We start from the raw sequence: 18,226 nt of genomic DNA on the forward strand, positions 1-18,226 counted from the left end.
AAAATTAACTGCAGAAAACTCTCATGGAGCCCTACATCAGAATCTAAGACCCAGCTTCGTCTGACTGTCTGCAACTGCCAGTGCTGGACACCTCACACCAAACTACAAACAAGACAGGAACACAAACCCACCCATCAGCACACAGACTACCTAAAGCCATATTAACCTCACAGATACCCTAAAACACACCACCTGACATGGCCCTGCTCATCAGAGAGAAAAGACACAGAGCCACACAATGGAAAGCACACACCAGACCCCCCCACCAGGAAGCCTACTCCAGACAATGGACAAACCCCACCACAGTGGGCAGAGGGCAGAAACAAGAGGAATTACTACTAGGCAGCATAGGGAAAGGAGACAGAAAATCTTATAAATTAGACAAAATGAGAAAATAAAGAAACACCATTCAGGTAAAGGAGCAGGAAAAAAACCCACAAGACCAAATAAATGAAGAGGAAGTAGGGAAAATGCCTGAAAAAGAATTCAGAGTAATGATAGTAAAGATGATTCAAAAACCCAACAACAAAATAGAGAAAATACAAGAAACAGTTAATAAGGACTCAGAAGAACTAAAGAGCAAACAAACAGTAATGGACAACAAAAAAACCGAAATTAAAAATACTCTAGATGGTTAAACAGCAGAATGTCGGAGGCAGAAAAATGAATAAGAGAGTTGGAAGATAGAATGGGGGAAATAACTGCCACAGAGCAGAAAATAGAAAAAATAATAAAAAGAATGGAAGACAGTCTCAGAGACCTTGCTGACAACATTAAGCACACCAACATTCGAATCAGAGGCATCCCAGAAAAAGAAGAAAAAAGAAAGGGTCTAAGAAAATATTTGAAGAGGTTATAGTGGAAAACTTCCCCAACATGGGAAAGGAAATAATTAATCAAGTCCAAGAAGCGCAGAGAGTCCCATACAGAATAAACCCAAGGAGAAGTGCACTGAGGCACATATTAATCAAACTAATGAAAATTAAACACAAAGAAAAAATATTAAAAGCAGCAAGAGAAAAGCAACAAATAACATATAAGGGAAAACCCATAAGGATAACAGCTGATCTTTCTGCACAAACTCTGCAGGCCAGAAGAGAGTGGCAGGATGTACTGAAAGTCCTGAAAGAGAAGAACCTGCAGCCAAGAATACTCTACCCAGCAAGAATCTCATTCAGATTCGACAGAGAAATCAAAAGCTTTCCAGACAAGCAAAAGTTAAGAGAATTCAGCACCACCAAACCAGCCTTACAACAAGTGCTCAAGGAAATTTTCTAAGTAGGAAACATAAGAGAAAGAAAAGACCTACCAAAACAAACCCAAAACAATTAAGAAAATGGTAATCGAAACATACATGTCAATAATCACCTTAAATGGAAATGGATTAAATGCTCTAACCAAAAGACACAGATGGGCTGAATGGATACAAAAACAAGACCCTTCTATATGCTGCCTACAAGAAACCCACTTCAGACCAAGGGACACATATAGATTGAAAGTAAAGGGATGGAAAAAGTTATTCCATACAAATGGAAGTCAAAAGAAAGCTGGAGTAGCAATACTCATATCAGACAAATTAGACTTTAAAATAAGACTATTACAAGAGAAAAGGAAGGACACTACATAATGATCAAGGGAGCCATCCAAAAAGAACATATAACAATTGTAAATATCTATGCCCCCAACATAGGAGCACCTCAATACACAAGGCAAATGCTAACAGCCATAAAATGGGAAATCAGCAGTAACACAATAATAGTAGGAGACTTTAACACCCCACTTACATCAAGGCACAGATGATCCAAACAGAAAATAAAGAAGGAAACACAAGATTTAAATAACACATTAGACCACCTCAACTTAGTTTATATTTATAGGGCATTCCATCCAAAAAGTACAGAATACACTTTCTTCTCAAGTGCATATGGAACATTTTGCAGGATAGATCACATCTTGGGTCACAAATCAAACCTCGGCAAATTCAAGAAAATTGAAATCATATCAAGCATCTTCACTGACCAAAATGCCATGAGACAAGATATAAATTACCTGAAAAAGACTGTAAAAAGTACAAACACGTGGAGGCTAAACAGTATGCTATTAAACAACCAAGAAATCACTGAAGAAATCAAAGAGGAAATCAAAATATACCTAGAAACAAATGACAATGAAAACACGATGACCTAAAACCTATGGGATACAGCAAGGCAGTTATAAGAGGGAAGTTCATAGCAATACAATCTTACCTCAAGAAACAAGAAAAATCTTGAATAAACAACCTAACCTTACACATAAAATAATTAGAGAAAACAACACCAAAGTGAGCAGAAGGAAAGAAATCATAAAGATCAGATCAGAAATAAATGAAAAAGAAAGGAAGGGAACAATAGCAAAGATCAGTGAAACTAAAAGCTGGTTCTTTGAGAAGATAAACAAAATTGATAAACCATTAGCCAGACTCATCAGGAAAAAAGGGAGAAGACACAAATCAACAGAATTAGAAATGAGAAAGGAGAAGTAACAACCGACACCTCGGAAATACAAAACACCGTGAGAGACTACTACAAGCAACTATATGCCAATAAACTGGATAACCTGGAAGAAATGGATACATTCTAAGAAAATTACAATCTACCAAGACTGAACCAGGAAGAAATAGAAACTATGAACAGACCAATCACAAGTACGGAAATTGAGGCAGTGATTAAAAATCTCCCAACAAACAAAAGCCGAGGGCCAGATGGAATCACAGGCGAATTCTAACAAACATTTAGGGAAGAGCTAACACCTATCCTTCTCAAACTCTTCCAAATTATAGCAGAAGGAGGAACACTCCCAAACTCATCCTACAAGGCCACAATCACCCTGATACCAAAACCAGGCAAAGATGTCACAAAAAAAGAAAACTACAGACCAATATCACTGATGAATATAGATGCAAAAATCCTCAACAAATGCTAACAGAAGCCAACAGCACATTAAAAAGATCATACACCATGATCAAGTGGGCTTTATCCCTGGGATGCAAGGATTTTTCAATATACACAAATCAATCAAAGTGATACATCATATCAACAAATTGAAGGATAAAAACCATATGATCATCTCAATAGATGCAGAAAAAGCTTTTGACAAAATTCAACATCCATTTATGATAAAAACTCTCCAGAAAATGGGCATAGAAGGAAATTACCTCAACATAATAAAAGCCATATACGAGAAACCAAAAGCCAACATCGTTCTAAATGGGGAAAAACTGAAAACATTCCTTCTAAGAACAGGAACAAGGCAAGAGTACCCACTTTCACCATTATTATTCAACATAGTTTTGGAAGTTTTAGCCACAGCAATCAGAGAAGAAAATGAAATAAAAGGAATCCAAATTGGAAAAGAAGTAAAATTGTCACTCTTTGCAGATGACATGATATTATACATAGAAAACCCTAAAGACTCTACCAGAAAATTGCTAGCACGAATTGGTGTATTTAGTAAAGTAGCAGGATACAAAATTCGTGTGCAGAAATCTCTTCCATTGCTATACACTAGCTCTGAAAGAGCAGAAAGATAAATTAAGGAAACACACCCATTTATGTTGCAACAAAAAGAATAAAATACCTAGGAATAAACCTGCTTAAGGAGGCAAAAGATCTGTATGCAGAAAACTATGACACTGATGAAAGAAATTAAAGACGATACAAACAGATGGAGAGATGCCATGTTCTTGGATTAGAAGAATCAACATTGTGAAAATGACTGTACTACCCAAAACAGTTTACAGATTCAACACAATCCCTATCAAATTAGCAATGGCATTTTTCAGAGAACTAGAACAAGAAATCTTACGTTTTGTATGGAAACGCAAAAGACCCTGAATAGCCAAAGCAATCTTGAGAAGGAAAGTCAGAGTTGGTGGAATTAGGCTTCCTGACTTCAAACTATACTACAAGGTCACAGTGGTCAAGATAGTATGGTACTGGCACAAAAATAGAAAGGAAGATCAATGGAACAAAATAGAGAACCCAAAGGTAAACGCAAGCACATATGGGCACCTTATCTTTGACAAAGGCAGCAAGAATATACAATGGAAAAAAGACAACCTCTTCAATAAGTGGTGCTGGGAAAATTGGACAGCAACATGTCAAAGAATGAAATGAGAACACTTCCTAACACCATACACAAAAATAAACTCCAAATGGATTAAAGACCTACATGTAAGGCCAGACACTATCAAACTCCTAGAGGAACACATAGGAAGGACACTCTATGACATACATCAGAGCAAGATCCTTTTTGATCCACCCCCTAGAATAATGGAAATAAAATCAAGAATAAACAAATGGGACCTAAGGAAACAAAAGCTTCTGCACAGTAAAAGAAACCATAAACAAGACAAGATGACAACCCTCAAAATGGGAGAAAATAGTTGCCAATGAAGCAACTGACAAAGGATTATCTCCAAAATATACAAGCCGCTTATGCAGCTTAATACCAAAAAAGCAAATAACCCAATCCACAAATGGGCGGAAGACCTAAATAGACATTTCTCCAAAGAAGACATCCAGATGGCCAACAAACACATGAAAAGACGCTCAACATCATGAATCATCAGAGAAATGCAAGTCAAAGCCACAATGAGGTATCACTTCACACCAGTCAGAATGGCCATCATCAAAAAATCTAGAAACAACAAATGTTGGAAAGGGTGTGGAGAAAAGGGAACGCTCTTGCACTGTTGATGGGAGTGTAAGTTGTTCAGCCACTATGGAAAACAGTTTGGAGGTTCCTTAAAAAACTACAAATAGGACTACCATATGATCCAGTAATCCCACTCCTGGGCATATACCCAGAGAAAACCAAAATCCAAAAAGAAACATGTACCATAATGTTTATTGCAGCACTATTTACAATAGCCAGGACATGCAAGCAACCTAAATGCCCATCAACAGATGAATGGATAAAGATGTGGCACATATATACAATGGAATATTACTCAGCCATAAAAAGGAATGAGTTGGAGCTATATGTAATGAGGTCGATAGACCTAGAGTCTGTCATACAGAGTGAAGTAAGCCAGAAAGAGAAAAACAAATACTGTATGCTAACTTATATATATGGAATTAAAAAAAAATGGTACTAATGAACCAAGTGACAGGGCAAGAATAAGGAAGCAGATGCAGAGAATGGACTGGAGGACACAGGGTTGGGGGTAGCAGGGGGTGAAGGGGAAGCTGGGATGAAGTGAGAGAGTAGCATAGACATATTTACATTACCAGCTGTAAAATAGATAGCTAGTGGGAAGTTGCTGTATAACAAAGGGAGATCAACTCAATGATGGGTGATGATTTAGAGAGCCAGGACGGGGAGGGTGGGAGGGAGTTGCAGGAGAGGGGGGATATGGGGGTATATGTATAAATACAGCTGATTCACTTTGGTGTATCTCAGAAACTTGTACAAGAGTGTAAAGCAATTATATTCCAATAAAGAGCTTAAAAGAAAAATGAATCAAAACTTGAAATTTTCCCTAGCCAGAAAAATAATATTTAAAACATTTGGTATTTTTTGTTTTTTGTTTTGATTTTCATCTTTATTGGGATATAATTGCTTTACAATGTTGTGTTAGTTTCTGCTGTACAACAAAGTGACTTAGCTATATGTATGCATATATCCCCATATCCCCTCCCTCCCGAGCCTCCCTCCCACCATCCCTATCTCACCCCTCTAGGTCATCACAAAGCATCCAGCTAATCTCCCTGTGCTCTGCAGCAGCTTCGCACTAGCTACCTATTTTACATTTGGTAGTGTATGTGTATCAATGCTATTCTCTCACTTTGTCCCAGCTTCCCTTTCCTCACCTATGTCCTCAAGTACATTCTTTACATCTGCATCTCTATCCCTGCCCTTTCACTAGGTTCATCAGTACCTTTTTTCTAGATTCCATATATATGCATTAGCATACAGTATTTGTTTTTCTCTTTCTGACTTACTTCACTCTGTCTGAGAGACTCAGTGCATCCATCTCACTACAAATAACTCAGTTTTTTTCCTTTTTATGGCTGAGTAATATTCCATTGTATATATGTGCCACATCATCTTTATCCACTCATCTGTCAATGGACATTTAGGTTGCTTCCATGTCCTAGCTATTGTAAATAACGGTATAATGAACATTGTGGTACATGTATCTTTTTGAATTGTGGCTTTCTCGGGGTATATGTCCAATAGTAGGATTGCTGGGTTATATGGTAGTCCTACTTTCAGTTTTTTAAGGAAGCTCCATACATTTCTCCATATGGCTGTACCAATTTTTACATTCCCACCAACTGTACACGAGGGTTCCCTTTTCTCTGCACCCTCTCCAGCATTTATTTTTTCTAGATTTTTTGATGATGGCCGTTTGTAACAATCTACAATTTTTAATTATTTGCAATCTCCTTTTAGTCCATCTGGTAAACCAATTACTACTTCAGACCCCTACTTCAGACTGGACCTCACATTCTGACTAACCTGTGTTGGTTCCTTCTCCTTGTCAAAGAATTTCAGTTGAGGATATGAATGATGTGACAATAGCTAGCAAACTAATAAAGTGATTATAATGACTACAATTTTTGCTTGCCAACACATCAAACTTTGTGATAGATGCATTTTCCCATATCTTATCTCAACAAATCCTAATTACAATCCTCCAAAATAGATATTATTATCCCATTTAACAGACAGGGAAACTGAGACTGGGGAGATTAGGCAATTTGGCCCAAATTACTCACCTAATATAATGACAGAGCAAGATTTGAATAAAGATCTGGATGATCTCAAGGTTTATGCTAGTTCTGTTCCTGTTTTCTGTCTCATAATTGGAAACTCAAGCTCAAACTCCAAAACTAAGAGTAGGAAAAACTATTACAGTTTGACCTGAATTTTTACTATTGTTTATATGGTATTCTTCTTTTGAATTATTTAATAAAAAGAGATGAAAAATCCTTGAGCCATAAGACTAGATCTCTGTAAATAAAAGAGTATATGAACTGTTTTTTCAGAGAAAACTTACATATAGTAGAAACATTGGTGGAGAAATTGCCTGATGGCAGAGGATCAGATCCATTGACTATGCTTCTTTGATCCCCTTATACACTTATTTTGCAATCCTTCCCAACTGGGTCCTATTAATTTCAAGGAGCTGTCAATTAACCTGAATTGTCAACTATTTCCAGTGTGGAAGTATAATACTCCTCCTCCTAAGAAAAGCTTTATCTCAACAGAGAAATTATGAACAACAACAATATAACACTTCTTTATGACTCAAAATAATCAATCTTAAAACATAAAATGTTATTTTGTTTCCACAAACATACAGTAATTCTTATGCTCCAGGTCTATACTGGTTCACGTACATGATTTATTTTATTCTCCCCCAACCCCTGTGGTATACATAATATTATACCCACTACAGAGCTTTGAAACACTGAGTAATCTACTCAAGCTCACATAGATAGCAGATGGCAAAACCAGGATTAGAAACTGAAATTTCAGATCTCATGGGAGAAGCTGGGGGGTGGAAAAGTGGGGAAGGTCCCCAAAGGCAATCCTCTACTGGTCTAGCGTGGTCTTGATCAAATGATACATAGAAAAGACATGAGAAGAGACACAAACCTGGTCTTAATCCATCTTTTTTACCGTATGACCTCATTGTACTTAGGTGGTACGGTTGATGTGCAGCAGAGTAAACCTTGGGAGAGCACACCATGAAAGTACACAGTGCAAAGCTCAGTGGAAAGGCTCAGCAAGTCCTAGTTCCCTTAACCCTGGCATATGGGAACTATATGTCTTAGTGCTGACTCGCCTGTCTGTCTCAATGCCAGGAAACCTGAATGTGCATTCCAGAATGTATTTGGATACATTGCAAACAAATGTCAGAGCAGGCATTATACCCCCCACTAATGTACATTTGCAGGTCAAGAGGGTGATGCTGGAAAAGATTAATCCCTTGCTGAGTATTATCCATCAGAATGCTTTTAAATGTTGGCATATAGGCAGCTAATAGATTATATACCATAAACACAGCTGTTGGAAGAAAAACGGCATTTCACAAGTCATACAATTAAAATCCCTAATCTCCAAAAGTACCAGAATAAGAGCAGGAGGAGGGGCAAGGAAGGATGAAAATAGAGCTTTTCTCGGAAAGGGCTGTCTCCTGGATGGTACACTTCTTTGATTCCTGTTGAGTACAGAGCACTCTTACTGACCTCTGGGTAAAGGAGCATTAGAAAGGACTGCTTCAAGATGAGCAACATGTGGCAAAAGGAAGATGGATTTGAGAAGGGAAGGAAAAAGGGAATTTTATCTCAACTTGTGTTTTTCCATAATGTATGTAGATTGTGTGTGTGTGTTTGTTCGAATATACACATGTAGCACTGGGAACAGTGGCAAGTGTCTGTCCATACTATATATCTTTAATTGTATTCTGTAAAAATTATAAAGAATTAACAAAGGAATATGAGTAATGTAACTCTATTCTTCAGAAATAAAAACAACATTTTGTTGTCTTTCAATTTTTCTAAGTATTTGTACATATATACACATTTTCCCACAAACTGTAATCATACAGTATGTACTATTTTATACATTATATTTTATGGCTGCATAGTACTTTGCCACTTGGATACAGCACATTTTATGTTATTCTGGTGTTTCCTAATTTTCAAAATTACAAACAAATATCGTTGTATGTCATCCATGTGTGCATCTCTGATTATTTAAGATTTATTTATAAATTAAAATTGCTGGGAAAAAACAGTAAATATCTTAAACATATATTTATTCTTAATTAAATTCATAATAAAAATCTTTATTATTAATGAACACTCATGTTGGAATTTCAAATAATATAGAAAAGTATGAAAATTAAATTAAAAGTCACCAAAAATTCCATCACTATTATAATTGTGTTCAATATGATAATTGTGTTCAATATTTTTCTAGACTTCAGGTGACTAGACTTCTTGATGTGTGTGTGTGTGTATGTGTGCATGCAGGTACACACATAAGATCATACTACACATGTCCTTTTTAGCCTGCTTTTTTCACTTTACAATCTGTCATGGAGATCTTTCCACACTGTTAAATAGAGACGTGTCATATTTTTAGTGGATGAAAATAATTCTATTTCATGAATGGAGAATAATTTATTTAACCAAACTCTTTTAGTTTATTTCTAGTTATCCTTTCTTATAAATAATGTTATATGAAATACATATATATATTTAAAAACTGTGGATATTTGACCAATTATGTCTCTGGAATAAAGTTTTTATAGTTTTACTGAGCTGGAGAATATATACCTACATATGTTTACTGAGCTACAGAATATATATATAATTACATAATACATCATATTTATATTTAGATTACTTATATATTATATATAGAATTTATATTCTGTTATATAGAAAATATCTCCATTGTATTAAAGTACTATTTGCTAAAACTTTAGTCAACGCTTTATATTATCAATATTTTAAATTTTTTCTAGTTTGAAAGGTAAAAAATTGATAGCTGTCTTTTTTTTTAATGTTCAAAGAAACTTTATTCAAAATAGCCAAAAACTAAAGACAAAATAAGCTGTCTTTCCACTAGTGAATGGTTAAACAAACTGTGTACATTCACACCGTGGAACACTAGTCAGCAATAAAAAGGAACAAGCTATTGATATATTCAGTGACTTAGATGAATCTCCAGGGAAATACATTGCATGAAAAAGTCAATCCCCCCCAAAATCACATGCTGTATGATTCCATTATATTATATTCTTTAAATGGCAAAACTACAGAAACCAAGAAGAGATTAGTGATTGCCAGGGTCTGGGGAGGGGAAAGATAGCTATTAGTCTTTTACAGTTATTGGAGTCTGTATAATGCTAAAAAAAACCCTTCACTCTAAGACTATAAAGTATATTCACCAATGTTTTCTTCCAAGCATTAAACACTGATAACAGCTGTCATTGAATTTAGTATGACGAATGAGGAAGATAGCGAATTTATTTCATCAGCTGGCTAGTGATTTCAACATCCTTTATTGATAGTTCATCCTTTTCCAACTCTATCGGTTTTGTAGGGCTGCCATGACAAAGTAACACAGACTGGCTGGCTTAAACAGAAACTTATTGTCTCACAGTTCTGGAGGCCAGAAATCTAAGATCAAGGTGCCAACCGGGTTGGTTCCTTCTGAGGGCCATAAGAAAGAGTCTGCTCCATACCTCCTCTCCCCAGCTTCTGGTGGTTTTCTAACAATGTGTCATTCCTTGGCTTGTAGAAGCATCACCTCAATCTCTACCTTCATCTTCATATGGGATGTTCTCTGTGTGTGTGCCTCTGTCCAAATTTCCCATTTTTATAAGGACACTGGTTATATTGGGTGAGGGGTTTACCCTAGTGCAGTATAACCTTGCCCTAACTTAGCTAATTATACACACCTTATCTCCAAATAAGGTCACATTCTGAGGAACTGGAGAGCAGTAAATATTTCAACATATGAATTTTGGGGGAGGCACAATTCATCCCATGACACCAAACAATTGATAATAACACAAGTCTTGTTTCTTTGACTAGTACATCTAGCTCCCTAGCAAGAATACATTCTTTCAATGACTATAATTTTTTAATCTGTTTTAATATTTGATAGGGTAAGTCCTTTTGTTAGTCATTCTTCTGAAGAATATTTCTATATTTATTTTACCATATGTATATCAGGACAATTTAGTCAAGTTTCTAAAACATTAGGCCACTGGGATTTTTATTTTAATATTGTAGGATTTATTGGTTAATTTAGGGTGCAGCTGCATGCTGATAATGTTGATTCTTATACAAGGAAATTATATTTCTCTCCATTTATTCAAGTTATTCATATTCCTCGGTTGAATTACAGTTTTCCTCATATAAACTCTGTACGTGTTTTAAGTTTATTTCCAAGCATTTGTTGTTATGATTGTGAAAAGGGTATTTCTTCATTTTGTTTTCTAGGTGGTTATTGCTGATATATAAGAAAAGCATTGGGATTTTTGGATATCGACATTGTTATCAGTCTTATATTGAGTGCTCTTATAGACTTTCTTTGATTTTCCAGATATACAACCATACCACCTGAATTAAAAAGTACTTCTGGGTTTACTTTTCTCCTTAGCCTTTCTATATCTTGGCACTTTTTGTGTTTTTTTTCTGGTTAATGTGCTTACTTTTGTATAGCAGACCATCCTGAGTCATCCCTTTGGAATTAGTTTGTGGATGGTAAAATTTCTAAGTCCTTGGACATCTAAAAGTGTATTTATCCTTCATACACACTTGAATGTTAGTTTGTCTAGGTACAGAATTCTAGGTTTACCACTATCTAGCATTACCAATATGATGTCTGATGTCAATCTGATTTTCTTTGGGAAGTTTTAGAATTTTCTCCTTGCCCTTAAAATTTTGAACTATGGTCAAAATATGTGTGTATACGCAGGCCAATTTATTCCATTCTTTTTTACATTTGGTGGGTTTTTTCAAAATAAAGATAAGTGATTTATTTTTCAGCTCTAGAATTTTATTCTGTTTATTCATTGACTATGTCCTTATATGTATGTTGAATATATACATTTCACATAATTTTGAAGTTGAATATATATATAATTTTGAATATATATATGTGCATATATAATTATGAATGTATATATATGAGTGTTGAATATATATAATTTTGTTATATTGAAGTTTATATATGGTTAAATACATAGATATTAAGTGTATGCTTTGACGAGTTTTTAAAAATACATGCTAGCTAGATATAGTATTTCTGTTAAGGACTAAATTGTATCCCCTCAAAAATTCATATATTGAAGCTCTAATCCCCAGTGTAATGGTATTTAGAGATGAGTTCCTAAGGAGGTAATTAGGTTTAGATGAGGTTATAAGGGTGAGGCCCTCATACTGGGATCATTACCCTTTTAAGAAGAGATATCAGAGAGCTTGTGTCCTCTCTCTCTCCACCCAAACACATCAAGCAAATACCATGTGAGGACACAACAAAAAGAAGACCATCTGCCCAGGAGTACAGTTGCCTTAAAACTGTTCTGTATTATTCGCCTGTACACCACACCTAGCTTATCCTCTCAGCCCTAACTGTACGCTTTTCTCAACAACCTCATTCTTACTGTGTTCTCAACCATTCAACAACCAATGAGAACTTACTTTACTAAGCCTGTAATGCATTGAATTAAATGCTAAAGAGTCAAAGAAATAAAAACAGATGACCTTAAGCAACCAATCCTCTGATAAGGGAGATAAACACACACAGGAAGATGTTAGCCAAAATTATCTGATCATTAGGATCACCTGGGATGGTAGTTTATAATACAATTTTCCAGGTTCTATTCTAGAGATTCTAATTCAGTATTTTGACGCTGTCAGATGGGAGGCAGGGGTTAAAAATCTTAGTGATCCTCAATTACAGCTATATTTGCACAGACTCACCAAGAGAACTTTTTAAATTTATCAGTGCTTGGGCCCTACCCCAGACCAATAAAATCAGGATGTCAGATGTGTGATTTAGGGCATTGAAATCATACACATGTGGGCTTGACTCCTGGTTCCACCATTTACAATAGTGTCATTGAACAGGTTACTCAACTTCTATAAAGTACAGTTTTGCTTGGTTGTAATCTTCAAATGGGAATAGCGATGCCTATTTCATTGGGTTGTAAGGTTAAATGAGATAAGGTATGCAATGCCTGATGTATAGTAAATATCTGATAATAGTAACTAACATTAATTAAACACTATGTGCTTGACATTGTGCTAAGCACTTTACATGAACTGAAACAGCTGTTATATTTTTATCTTCATTTTATCAATGAAGGAACCAATGCATGGAATAGTAAAGAGAGAGTTATACAATTAGTAAACAGCAGAAGTAGGGTCCAGCACTTGTGACTATCACATCACATACCTCAGCAAATAGTAAATATTTTTATTTACTGTTATTCCTGAAGAATAATGTTCAGACAACCCATAGTTAATGCCAAATGAACAGAGTTGATATTAATTGTGATACGAGTTTTGAGTTTTATGAGTGGACTTGGGCCCTTTTCTTCCGGGCTTGTCATGTGAAATCTTTCAAAATTAAATCCCTGATAAAGAATGTCTATTTTCCCCCTAATACTTTTCTGACAAAAAAACTAAGGCTTAGCAAGATAAGGAAATTGCCCAGAGTTACACAGCTGGGAAGGGAGAGAAGGTGGGATTTGAACCCAGCTTTGATTGAACATCTCCCTTCAGAGGAAAAGCAGTTATCCCAGGATGGTGAGGCAAGTCCAGTCCATGTGTTTGTTGTTTTCCTGGAGATGGTGGGGAGGCACTGAAGCATTTTGAATAGGAAAAGTAGCACAAATGAAATTCACAAGATCATTTCACTATGTTTATTTGTAATGGCAGACATCTGACAATAATCATCAGGACCTAATAGTGTGGGTGGGTTTTTTTTTCACTCACAAGCAAAACCCAGAATTAACCTTCAGTTAGGAATTTCTTCCTCTCAATGTTACATTTCCTTATCTCACAAGCAATCAAGACTCCTGCATTTGCATCAACAGAGATAAGACCATTTGCAGAAAAGTTCCTTGACAAGATTCATTTCAATCAGGGATTGCATCTAATCATCCATCCTTTCATTCCACAAACTTAAATAAAGATGCTATAGCACCTTTCAGGTTCAATGATTGATGAAAAGATGTGGCTCCTGCCCTCAGAAGCTCATCTTCTACAGTAACTTAAGTACAATCACACACATGTTGATGGACCCTCCCGGACACTCTTAGTGACTCTATGAAGTCCAATCAATTTCTCTTGTCTCAAAACAGATTGCACAACTCTGTGGAATGCTGGTTATCCTCAGCAGCCGGCAAAATCAAGGCTGAGCTGTCAGATGGCGCTTGGCACCATTTAAAGGTACCAAATAGGCCAAAGTTTCTCTCTGCCACAGAACCTGGTCTTTCACATTTTTTTCAACATCTATTGTATTCTTAAAAATAGAAACGGAGAGAAAAGATGGCGGCGAAGTAGAGAGATGTGGAGTGCATCCCTCTCCACAGATGCATTGGGAATGCACGGAAGGACGCAGTCATTCCCACAGAGAACCAGCTGCACACCAGCAGACGGCCTCGGACACCAGAAAGGGCTGCGGGGAGCCCGACATAGCCGGTAGGGAGGCATCTACGATGGCTCAAAGAGGGTGAAGCGGCGGAGCTGTGGCAGACGGGAGAGAGTGAGAAACATACGGAGGGTCCACAGCGCAGCTCAGCATTCCCAGACCAAGACATCGATCCGCGGCTGAACGGAGGGTCCAGGAGCCGGAGCGTGGGAACCAGAGAGCTGGTTCAGGGTGAGAAACATTGTTGCCGGTAGGGTGACGGACGGAGAGGACAGGAGGGAGGAGGTCCGCGGAGAGGAGTGCCCGTCCCTGAGAGCTGCCCGGCCATGATGGTGGATGGTGGCTGCAGGCTCTAGGGCAGGGGCGAGGAGCCGCGCGCGTAGCCTCTCTCTCTCTTTCCGCGCCTCTGCAACAGGCAGTGGAGAGACACCCTGCGGGCCACCTAAGGCTCTCAGGGATAACAAGCACCCTCAGGCGCTTGGGCGGGGCTAGATTAAAACCCCTGGCAATGCCAGCAGCAGGGAGGCTGCCGAGAGAAAAAAAGGGAGGCTGCCGAGAGAAAAAAAAAAACAACAACAGCATCAAAAAGAAAAAAACCCGAGAGAGGCCCAACTCTAAGACTTTCTGTTTACGCCTGAGCCACCAGCGCCCTCTGCAACAGGCACCTCCAAGCCCGACTGTAACAACAGTGCGCCACTGCTCACTCACTCCCAGGAGAAGGAGCCACTATTGTATCCTCTCCCTCCCCACACACTGACGCTTACAGACGAACAAAAAAGGAACCTCTGCTGGTCACAGAATAACGCAAAAAAACCCAAGGCAAGGAGAAGGACACTTACATCTGAGATGCTAAGGAAACAGAAATAGTAGTATCAATACCTATTGAACTGGTCCATTCTGGGATTAGTTCTGGATTTTTTCTTTTTTTTTCTTTCTCTCTCTCTCTTTTTTTTTTTTTCCTTTATTAAATACAATCTTAGCCCTAAGGGATCTACAAGTTTTATAACATAATTTTTTAATGATATTTTTTATTCTTTTTTTTTTTTTTTGCCTTTTTATATACTTCTATATCTAGCTAAGTTTTTGGTAGTACGGACATATATCTCTCATACTTTCCTTTCATCCCTATCTTTTATACATTTCTATTCCTTTCTTTTTATTTGCATATTTCCAACCACATTACGCTCTTCTGTTCCCCTTTCTTCCAGCCTTTTTAAGTTTATTTTATCTTAACATACTTATAAGCAACACTATCGGTCTGCTCAGACTCCTTGCTCTATTCTCCAGATGACGCACTGCCTTGGTATTTAATATTAGGCTTTTGTCTTTATCTTAGTTCTTAGTACAGTTGTCTAATTACATTCTGAGAATCTCCATTCTCTCTGGTGGTACTCTGGCTCTTTTCTATATTTGATCCTAGCTTACAAAATCTCCCTGGATTAATGTTTGTATGTGTAAGGTGTTATTTGTTTGTTTGCTTTTGCTTTTGTCTCTGATTTGTTCTGTTTCAGTTGCCAATTTCTGTTGGGTTTCTATTTGAATATCTGATAGCACACTGGGGTTCTGTCAGGTCTTTCTAGAGCCTTATGTCCTAACGGATTCAGTAATTGTGTGTCTTATACATGTATGTGTTTCCTAGACTTAATATTTGTTTAATCCAATACTTGGACATTAGTCTGGAGCTTGGACAGTCTTCTATAAACACCTCTACGCCAGGACAAGAAACCCCAAAAGTTTGGACAACCATGAGGAAACAAAGAAACACCATGCAGGCAAAGGAGCAGGAAAAAAAACCCACAAGACCAAATAAATGAGGAGGAAATAGGAAAAATGCCTGAAAAAGAATTTAGAGTAATGATAGTAAAAATGATACAAAATCTCGATAACAAAACAGAGAAAGTATAAGAAACAGTTCATAAGAACTCAGAAAAACAAACAGCAATGGATAACAAAATAACTGAAATTAAAAATACTCTAGATGCTATAACCAGCAGAATGACTGAGGCAGAAGAACGAATAAGTGAGTTGGAAGATAGAATGGGGGAAATAAACGCCACAGAGCAGGAAAAAGAAAAAAGAATAAAAAGATTAGAAGACAGTCTCAGAGACCTCAGTGATAACACTAAGCGTACCAACATTCGAATTATAGGCATCCCAGAAGAAGAAGAAAACAAGAAAGGGTCTGAGAAAATATTTGAAGAGGTTATAGTGGAAAACTTCCCCAACATGGGAAAGGAAATAATTCACCAAGTCCAAGAAGCACAGAGAGTCACATACAGAATAAACCCAAGGAGAAATACACCAAGACACATATTAATCATACTAACGACAATTCAACACAAAGAAAAAATCTTAAAAGCAGCAAGAGAAAAGCAACAAACAACATATAAGGGAAAACCCATAAGGATAACAGCTGACCTTTCTACAAAAACTCTGCAGGCCAGAAGGGAATGGCAGGATATACTGAAAGTCCTGAAAGAAAGAAACCTACAGCCAAGAATACCCTACCCAGCAAGAATCTCATTCAGATTTGAGGGAGAAATCAAAAGCTTTCCAGACAAGCAAAAGTTAAGAGAATTCAGCACCACCAAACCAGCCTTACAACAACTGCTAAAGGAACTTCTCTAAGTAGGAAACACAAGAGAAGGAAAACACCTACAAATACAAACCCAAAACAATTCAGAAAATGGTAATTGGAACACACATGTCAATAATCACTTTAAATGTCAATGGATTAAATGCTCCAACCAAAAGACACAGACTGGCTGAATGGATACAAACACAAGACCCTTCTATATGCTGCCTACAAGAAACCCACTTCAGACCAAGGGATACATATAGACTGAAAGGAAAGGGATGGAAAAAGATATTCCATGCAAATGGAAGTCAAAAGAAAGCTGGAGTAGCAACACTCATATCAGACAAATTAGACTTGAAAGTAAAGACTATTACAAGAGACAAGGAAGGACACTACATAATGATCAAGGGATCCATTCAAGAAGAACATATCACAATGGTAAATATGTATGCCCCCAATACAGGAGCACCTCAATACATAAGGCAAATGCTAACAGCTATAAAAGGGGACATCGACAGGAACACAATAATAGTGGGAGACTTGAACACCCCACTTACATCAATGGACAGATCATCCAAACAGAAAATAAATAAAGACACACATGCTTTAAATGACACATTAGACCATCTCGACTTCATTGATATTTATAGGATATTCCATCCAAAAACGACAGACTACACTTTCTTCTCAAGTGCACACGGAACATTTTCCAGGATAGATCACATCTTGGGTCACAAATCAAACCTCAGCAAATTCAAGAAAATTGAAATCATATCAAGCATCTTCTCAGACCACAACGCCATGAGACTAGATATCAATTACAGGAAAAAAACTGCAAAAAATACAAACACATGGAGGCTAAACAATTCACCCTTAAACAACCAAGGAATCACTAAAGAAATCAAAGAGGAAATCAAAAAATATCTAGAAACAAATGACAAGGAAAACACAACCACCCAAAATTTATGGGACGCAGCAAAAGCAGTTCTAAGAGGGAAGTTTATAGCAATACAGTCCTACCTTAAGAAACAAGAAAATGATCGAATAAACAACCTAACCTTACACCTCAAACAACTAGAGAAAGAAGAACAAAGAAACCCCAAAGTGAGCAGAAGGAAAGAAATCATAAAGATCAGAGCAGAAATAAATGAAAAAGAAAGGAAAGAAACCATAAGAAAAATAAATGAAACTAAAAGCTGGTTCTTTGAGAAGATTAACAAAATGGATAAACCATTAGCCAGACTCATCAAGAAAAAAAGGGAGAAGATGCAAATCAACAGAATTAGAAATGAAAAAGAAGTAACAACGGACACCTCAGAAATGCAAAACATCATGAGAGACTACTACAAGCAACTGTATGCCAATCAATTGGATAACCTGGAAGAAATGGATACATTCTTAGAAAAATACAATCTTCCAAGACTGAACCAGGAAGAAATAGAAACCATGAACAGACCAATCACAAGTATGGAAATT

The sequence above is a fragment of the Hippopotamus amphibius genome, chromosome 2, assembly GCF_030028045.1.
Source record: "Hippopotamus amphibius kiboko isolate mHipAmp2 chromosome 2, mHipAmp2.hap2, whole genome shotgun sequence".
Lineage (NCBI taxonomy): Eukaryota > Metazoa > Chordata > Mammalia > Artiodactyla > Hippopotamidae > Hippopotamus > Hippopotamus amphibius.